This window comes from Myotis davidii, unplaced genomic scaffold (assembly GCF_000327345.1).
Source record: "Myotis davidii unplaced genomic scaffold, ASM32734v1 scaffold313, whole genome shotgun sequence".
Lineage (NCBI taxonomy): Eukaryota > Metazoa > Chordata > Mammalia > Chiroptera > Vespertilionidae > Myotis > Myotis davidii.
Genome location: NW_006286275.1, coordinates 295258 through 302089, shown reverse-complemented (window position 1 = coordinate 302089; position 6832 = coordinate 295258). Strand labels below are relative to the sequence as shown.

The following is a 6832-nucleotide window of genomic DNA, read 5'->3' as shown; positions in this document are numbered from 1 at the left end:
GATTGTTTTCAGGCTGGTCACACCTCCTTCAGGGTGGGGGTCCCCACTGGGGTGCCTGGTCAGCCTGGGTGAGGGGATGATGGCTGTTTACAGGCTGATCACACCCCCTTCAGAGTGGGGCCCTCACTGGGTTGCCAGCCAGACTGGATGAGGGGCTGAGGGCCGTTTTCAGGCTGGCCAAGCCCCCCAGCGACAGAAGCTTCCAGCCTCTCCTTTTAATCTTTTTTATTTTTATGCTGGGATTTATTTACCTTCTATAATTGAAACTTTTTTTGCCTTCAGTGGAGCTCAGAGCTGGCCGCAGCAGGCGGGAAGCTTGGCTTCTTCCATCACTGGAGCAACCAAGCCTCTTACTCACTCCAGCTCCATAGCTGCTGGCCGCCATCTTGGTTGAATCAATTTGCATATAGTTGCTCTGATTGGCTGGTGGGCCTGGCTTAAGGTGTAGCGGAGGTATGATCAATTTGCATGTTTGTCTTTTATTAGATTAGATTATGTCATTGAAACTACAACTAACTGACATCACATTATTAGTTGTATGCAAAAGGTAAATTACATAAGATCTTAATTTATATAATTTGGAATAATGCATTAAAGATAAGGCCTGGAGTTGTGATCGAGGGTGGATGGTGATGTTTAGCTGAGCACTACAGAATATTTAAAAGGGTAAGAAAGTATTTCTACATGCCAAGCCTGTTATTTTACTCTCAGCACAAGTAAATAAGGTGTTTCCCAATTTGCTTCCTTTCACCTAACATTTATCTTTGTGGGAGATAAAGCATAGAGTAATATTAATTGTCAAACAAATATTATCAATACTAATCTTGCATGTGTGTCCACATTCCGTACCTTAATAATGGGTCATCAACAAGTGATGCCAAGGCTTATTAATGACACCAGACCCCTGACCCAGCAGGGGTTCACACCTGTGGGTTCACACCAACAAAAGGTTTACTCAGCTTTGCTCCTGGTGGTCCGCTGTTTATATAAGGCAGATGCTTTCAGCCTTCACAGTACATCGGAAGTGCCTGAGGAGGATCGTTAAACACTGATACCAGAGCCCCAGCCACAAGCATTAGCTCTCCCTTGGTCTTTGATGGGCTGCAGCTATTTCCTGAGAGTCTGCAGAGGATTACAACCCAGCCAAGGTTGAGATGCCTGGTTCAACGTTGGGCTATGTCTATGCACATTTAAGACATCAAATGTCTAATTCTTTTGAAACAAATTTTGTCATTTTATTCTGTGGACCTTCAAGGAAAGTCTGCACTATCCAGACAAGCCAGGACAACATTAGGATTCCTTTCAAGTGGAACACGCATCTCTTTTCCTTGCTGTCCCTGACTTCCTCTTGGAGCAGCTCTTGGTCCTGAGTCCTGTTGAAGAGCAGTTTGCAAAGACCAAAAGTTCAACTCAGAAATTTCAGAAAGAGATATGGTCTAAAACTCAGCCGGTACGGGACTCCTCCCCATCTTACCCTATCTCCACCACTAGCAGGTATTTCTAATCTATTCACAACCTCCTACTAAAATACTTGAAACATACCCATGCCACCCAGGGCTCAGCCTGGCACCTTCACCTGGGCCCTGTGGAAACACTCTTCTCTGGGGGGAAAAATATATTTAGCTTGTGCCTTGATCTTCCCTTTTACTTCCTCCCCAACAACTGAAATCTTCCCCTTTCCTCAAGGTCCCTTTCAATTAAACATCTTTCCAGTAGAGTGATGGAAGACAGTGGCTCTTCCCCTTTCTCGTCACCCTCCTCTATGAGCACACACCTACTGCAAGCTAGAAGCACATCAAGGCACCCCTCAATTTTGATTTCCAACCTTTGTTCTCTGCCATTTCCTAATAACCTCTGTTCTCTCGAAATCCACTTTCACCACAAGGACCACCTAGCCTCAGCCCATGACAGATGATACAGATCGGTCATCTTCTGGCTCCAGGACAATTGTCCATCTTCCTTGATTATTTTAGCACCTTACTCTTCAACTCGGTCTCTTCTATTTCCCCTAGAGGGGAACATGGATACTGGTAACCTTTCCAGAACTCTGATCTCAAGGTAGAACCTGACCTTTTCAGCAAAAATGGCTTTTATTTCTACTGTACTTCTGCCACCTACTGACAGACATCACCATGCCTTGGACTTCACTGGAAGGGCTCCTCTCTCAATGCCTAACTCTTCCATCTCACCACCTCTCTTCTTCCTCCACGACTCCCGTGGTTTTCTTCAATAGTGAGCTAAGCTTCTTAAAGGGTCCAATCTGCTGCCCACTTTCTCACCTACCATTACAATATAATCCCTTGAAGGCTGAATAGCTCATTGAAACAGAAAAATTAAGAGCACAGTCATGAGTTTGTGTCCAACATGTGACACATTGTGTGATCTTGAGAAAAATATTTCATCTCTGTAGAGTTTGGTTTCCCTCTATGAAGTGTGGGAAGGGGATAAAAAACAAACTTCTCCATCACAGATATTGCTGAGAGGATGAAATGACCTAATGCAATTTTCTCTTAACACGTGCTAGTTTTTATTCTTCTCGTTGGCATTGTTTTTTGTTTGTTTGCATGTTTGTCTTTGTTATTCTCTACGTTCGACACACACATGCATTTGAACACCTTAGTTGAAGTTCAGCAGTGACACCAGGTCATGGGTCAGCAGATTTCAATCCTCATCTGTCACCAAAGCTGCATCCTTCTTGGTTTCCTCCTGACCCTGCACTCTCCCGCGGTCCTCCCTGCTAACTCTGCCATCATATTGTTCACTTCAACCTTCAAACGTAGTGGTCTTTCTTTAGAGCAGTGGTTCTCAACCTTCCTAATGTCGCGGCCCTTTAATACAGTTCCTCATGTTATGGTGACCCCCAACCATAAAATTATTTTCGTTGCTATTTCATAACTGTAATTTTGTTACTGTTATGAATCGTAATGTAAATATCTGATATGCAGGATGTATTTTCATTATTACAAATTGAACATAATGAAAGCATAGTGATTAATCACAAAAACAATATGTAATTATATATGTGTTTTCCGATGGTCTTAGGCGACCCCTGTGAAAGGGTCATTTGAACCCCAAAGGGGTCGCAACCCACAGGTTGAGAACTGCTGGTCTAGAGGCACACTTATTCCTCCTATTGGTTAAAACTATTAATTGTATACAGTTATTGTCCTAGCTCCAATTTTGCTTTTCCAACTCCCTGCTGGGATATTTTCACATGGTTAAATTGGCAGAAGCTCAGGTTAAATGCCTGCAAGGACATTTGCCCCATGTCCACACAACTTGTTCCTTCTCTACAAATGGCAGAACCATCCTCCTGCCTCTAGGTTCATATCATCCACCCACTATCTCCCTCCCTCTTACTAACCAGTCACATTTCAAATCCCATGAGTTTTGCCTCTGTTAACACCCATCTCCTTTCCATTCACTGACCATTTCTCTTTGCCCGTTCCCCTTCACTCGGCTCAAGCAAAGTTTCCCATCTACCTCCCATGTCACTTTGACACCCACCAAGAATTACAGTTTCAGAGAAACCACTCTAGAATCATGAACATTTCAGCAATGAGTAACTTTCATGGGAAAAGCTCTATTATCTAATTCCAAATGCTGTAAACTCAGTTTCATTGCAGTATTTCCAAACATCATAGTTATTTGTGTTGAATATAGGCTAGACAACTTCTTTTTTTCAATCTAACATCAAGCACTTCCAAACTTTCAACTATTTGCTATTACTTTTCTCCCTCAGTGAGTGCCAAATTAGCTCAATTTTAGTACATTTTCAAAGGCTGGCAAACAAGGCTATCCTGAAGAGCAAGCAGAGAAAATGGCTGCATAGATAGGACGGCAAAGGGCAAGAAATTTCTCTGTCCCTGGTTCATTTGCAACGCGGTACTATATCCAAGGTGTTTCCCCTATGATCATGATTATATTTGAAGAAATAAGCTAAAGAATGTTAATTTTGACAACTTGTAATAGCCAAATAATAGATGCAATCTTAATGCCAGATAATAGTGGATTGTTTAAATAACTTAGGATACAATCGTGTAACACAAAAACATGGAAATATTAAACATGGCTTTTCAGCATGTTTAAAGATATTAGAAAATCATCAAAAATTAAGAGAAAACGGCACAATTTAAAAGTTGCACATAGGATGATTCCATTTTTTGTATTAAGAATACATATCATACCCTTTGTAATAAAAAATAAAATTAAAAATAATAATAATAATTAATAATAAAATGCTAGAAATTTTGACAGCAATATTAAAAAAAAGAATACATATCAAAATTAGCAGAGATAGGCTTGGAGAACTGAGATTATGAGATTGTTTTAAATTTTTGTTTGGCTATATTTTTATATATTCTAAAATAAAAAGAAATAAAATAAAAAATAAATTACAGGAACAGAAAAAAGTTTTCTTGTTATTAAAAATAATAGTCCAGCCAAAACCGGTTTGGCTCAGTGGATAGAGCGTCGGCCTGCGGACTGAAAGGTCCCAGGTTCGATTCCGGTCAAGGGCATGTACCTGGGTTGTGGGCACATCCCCAGTGGGAGATGTGCAGGAGGCAGCTGATCGATGTTTCTCTCTCATCGATGTTTCTACCTCTCTATCTCTCTCCTTTCCTCTCTGTAAAAAATCAATAAAATATATTTTAAAAAAAATATTTAAAAAAAAAATAATAGTCCAAAAAAAGTAATGCCTATACCTTACAGATAGTCAACATCTAGAGTTAATATAATTAGGTTATTCAACATTTGTGGAAAACATATATTGATAGAGTCTTGAGAAAAAGAAGACATGAGTTTCTGAATTCACTAGAAGGAAGAAAAATATAGCCACCAATGACAGTTGGCCAAAAAAAGTGGAGGATAAAAATGCCAGCTTCCCCATTTAATAGTCTTGCCTAGAGAAAACCTGACACTAAATACAACTGACCCTAAAGAAATGCAAAATTAGAGGTCTCTGCCAAATATGCTGTTGTTCTGTCAACATCCATAGCAAACCTACCTGCATAATAAAATAGGTCTTGATGACTCACAGGAAAATCAAATTTATATTTGTGCCACTAGCATATTCCTTGAGAAAGATAAAGCTCTCACAATTTGGTCATGCACAGTGTCACCATGTCACATGAATTTCTAATGAGGGAAGTATAATTCAACAATGTGGAGCCAAGTTTAAAATAGCTATGTTTAAAATAAATATAACATTTTAAAATAAAAATCTAGACTTCCCTCCATGTCAAATATTGTGTATAATCCCATGAGCCACTTCCTGTTACACAAGCTCAATATGAAAATTTATTCTACTCTTGCCTATTCTAGCTCGGAAGAAAGCTGATGCACCCAAGCAGTATGAGAGAAAAACTTTTAAAGGAACTTTTCAAGTAGGAATGCCTGGTTCCCTGAGTCCTTCCACTGGTCAGCTCTTGCTATTTCTTTCTGATACCTGTGGCATTAATTTCACTGAGCAGTACCCCCTAAAGGTTTCATAATGGAAGTATAAATTAATTAACAATTTCAGAATGAAATTCAAGCTCTTCTTCTGAAGTAAAGTTACACTGAAAAAAAGCCTGTCCCCAAAAGAAAAGATGGTTTTCAAACACCTAAAATTTGGCCAAAGGAGCTGTGTGTTTGGCCTACATTCTTGAACAATAATGAGCATGGGCCCATTTACTTGAAATACTTCCCAAACATTGAAATTTTTCAGGGGGAAAAAAAGAAACTAAGGTGTACATTTTCAACAAGATTGAGAGATTCTGAGGCACACAGTGTTTCATTTGGGCCAGAGCAACCAGACTGACATGGGGAAAGAACGCAGTCCCTGTCATACCAGCAGCACACATCCTGTGTACAGACAATGGGGACTGGAGGCCACGCAGCAAAGCACAGCTGCTTGGCATTCTGCTTTCATTCACTCGGAAGGGATTGTGGCAGCCTTTTAAATTGATTGTGGCTTTTAATTCTTGAATCAGGAACCACAGATCAAGGTAATTGGCACATTTGTCAAATTTAAAGACTAAATATTTTAAATCACTGGCCTATTTGCTCTTGGCTGTGAATCACTAAATCTGCACTAGGAACAGAATGGTAATGTAAGTGTTCTTTTTCAAAAGTCCAAGGAATTTGGCTTTTACTCCACTTGCAAGAAAAGAAAGAAGCACTAAGTCATCACCTCTTCCATAACTCTTTGAGATAAAGTAGCAAAACACATACTTATTAGGTAAAACTGTGGACTCTGCTACTTGCTCAATTTTGCTCTCCCGTGTAACTCCCCCACTGCTCTCTACATGGTAACTTACCATTCATTGGCATCCTACTCCTGAATTCTAAGAGAGAGCCCAGCCCTTCTCTCTGCCTGATACCATTCTCTGTGCTGGCTCTGAATTGTCTGGATCCCTTGCTCAGTTAGCTTTGCATAAAGGTGGGTGGAGAATTTACTTGGCACAAAACCTTAAAGTCATTGCGCTGTGGGTAGAGCAGCTTTCCTTAGAGAGGGTTGAGACTGGGCAAAAATAAAAACATCTGGAATAAACCCAAACACCAAGAAGAGAAATTACATAGATGCTGAACCTGGCACACTGTGCTAAGCTTCCTAAATTCAGCTCAATTTTTCAACAGTGATCTTTTCAGCTCACTATAGTTTAACCACAAGGGAGACAGATAAAAACTCTTATTAACTGAAAACATAATTTTTAACTTTAAAACAATCACATCATGGGAAAAAATACAAAAATTATATTCCTTTTTTAAGATAAATTAAGAAATTTGCTTAAAAAAAAAAAGTCCAGCTTGGAGGAGACAGCATTAGGCTGCACAAGCACTGGGGAGT

General features: G+C 39.8%; 1 pseudogene; it reads left to right on the top strand.

Moving 5' to 3' along the window:
- Positions 1–5495, top strand: part of LOC102768597 — a 22799-nt pseudogene extending 17304 nt beyond the window's left edge.
- Positions 5496–6832: the final 1337 nt, after the last annotated feature.